Source organism: Pteropus vampyrus, unplaced genomic scaffold, assembly GCF_000151845.1.
Source record: "Pteropus vampyrus isolate Shadow unplaced genomic scaffold, Pvam_2.0 Scaffold11708, whole genome shotgun sequence".
NCBI lineage: Eukaryota > Metazoa > Chordata > Mammalia > Chiroptera > Pteropodidae > Pteropus > Pteropus vampyrus.
This window is the reverse complement of record NW_011900489.1, coordinates 2,839-5,023: the sequence shown is the minus strand read 5'-3', so window position 1 is coordinate 5,023 and position 2,185 is coordinate 2,839. Positions and strand designations below refer to the sequence as shown.

Here is a 2,185-nt window from a genome sequence, read left to right as displayed (position 1 = left end):
CAAATAATACCCGGCATTAAGCTTTTGATTGCTGAGTCATCCACATCCGATATCCATCTCCGGTAAACAAATTGCAAGCTGTAGGATGAAACAACTAGATAAGAAGCCAGGCCGCCCTCACCATCAGTGAGGTCCCCCTTTTGAAAGCCCTGGGTAACCTAGGTAACCGACAGCTTAAGTGATCCACTTCTCCCTTCCTGGGCCCTCATTCCTGCTGTTAGGTTTTATGCACCCTCCAAACCCTAGACAACCACCTCCCAAAAGGCAGAGCCCTAGCTCCACGCTTCCTCCCCTTCTGTCTACTGGCAGCCTTGCTGTGGGGCCCTCTTGTGTGCTGTGCACCCTACAGAACCTCCGAGTAATAAATCTTGTTCTTAGAAGTTCTCTGATGGTTTTTGCTGAGGTGGGTCCTGCAAACATAGTAAGAAACGTGAGGGCCAGTCCAGGCGCAACATGACTCAGGCAGAGGAAATGTCTGTGGGGGGCTCGCCACAGGAATATGACCTAGATAAGCGCCCCAGGCAGCTCCACCCTATAGCATCATTATCAACACGGGGAGACCCACACAATGCCCATTCATCAGCTGATAGACATTTGGGTTATTTCCAATTTTAGGCTGTTATGAATAATTCTGCTGTGGATATTCTTGTACAACAGAGTGTGAAGAGATATTTCATTGTGGGTTTGATTCATATTTCCCTAATGACTAAACATGTTGATCATCTTTTCATGGGCTTAATGGTTATTTGTATAACATCTTTGGAGAAACGCCGGTAAATCCTTTGCCCACTTTTTAATTGGTGGTTTGGCTTTTTATCGTTGACTGGTAAGAGTTTGTATTATGTTCTGGATATGGTTCCCTTATCGGGCGTATGATTTGCAAATATTTTCTGTTATACTGGAAACCATCTTTTCACTTTCTTTGTTTTTTGAAGTACGAAGTTATTAATTTTGATGAATTCCAATTTATCTGTGTTTCCATGGCCTCTCTTTCTCATCAGGGAGCATTACTCCATTCTCCATACTTGCCTACAGGGTTGAGAGGATTTGGGATGAAATGTTCGAGATCGTCATCGACCTGTAGCCTGAAGTCCCTCTAGGAGGGAGCTGGGATCTCTCTGTGCCCAGACCTGGGGCTGAGTTCAGGTTATAGTGATAGTGAAGATGATCTGAACCCGCGCATAATGTGGCCGCTGCTAAGACAAGTGCCCGAGGATGGGACACCCAGTCACCCCATGGTCCCCACCTGGTGCAGTCTCCACCACATCTGCCATCTTCTCGTGATGTCCCAACCTACGTGGAAAGGTGGGATGACTCATGCACTTGAGTACTTCTCTATGTTTTTGCTGGATAGATTCCAATATTATTTTTTAGTACTACAATATTTTAAAACAACAGAAAGCAGCTGGAAATACTACATGCTAACAGAAAATAGGATACACAACCTGGGGGAGAGGAGTCGGTGGGAGACTGTGGCAGAGGCCACCGGTTTAGACTGAGAGCCTTTCCATGGACTGCTGAATGGACTGGATCTGTTGCTTCAGCTGTGAGCCTTCTTCAATGGTGGCAGAACAGGCGATGACAGGCCCGGAGGCCCCACAAGCCTGCCCAGGGCCTGCTTGGAGCCCTCGAACACATAGGGGACATTCTTGTCCTCACAAGGCAGCGGGAGATGCAGAATGATCTCCAGGGCCTCGGAGTCTGCAGCCATCACAGTGAACTCAGAGATGGCTCTGTGGAGGGTTTTGGTGCCCTCGTTAGCTCCTTTCTGAAGCTGCTTATAGTTGCAAGACTGTTGAACAGCATCTAATAGTTCTTTGGTGAGGCGGGCATCTATCTGCGAGAGGGTAGGCCTTAGGATTCACATGGGCCTCAGTCATGGCTGCGGTTCCGCTGGCTCGCCTCTCCTCACGGAGGGCCGCCAATGTCAGAACAGGAGCACTGCCCTCAGCCGAAAAGTAGCAAAGGAAAAAGGAAAAAAAAAGCTCCAATTCTTTTTCAATGAAAAAAAAAAAATTTCCCTGTTCAGCAGTATTGTTCTGTGGTATCTCTGGAGTCCTAGCACGGAGCCTGCACGGCCAGCCCTGCCAGAGAACTTGTCAACTCCATCTTGTGAGAAGCAAGGAAGGGCCCTGGTGAGCCCATCCAGGTAGTGGTCACCTAACGCCCTGTTGCAGGTAGCAGC

At 48.2% G+C, this 2,185-nt stretch overlaps 1 pseudogene; it reads right to left on the bottom strand.

The window, feature by feature from the left end:
- Positions 1-1,490: 1,490 nt before the first annotated feature.
- Positions 1,491-1,937, bottom strand: LOC105310794 (annotated as a pseudogene).
- Between the last annotated feature and the right edge of the window lie 248 nt (positions 1,938-2,185).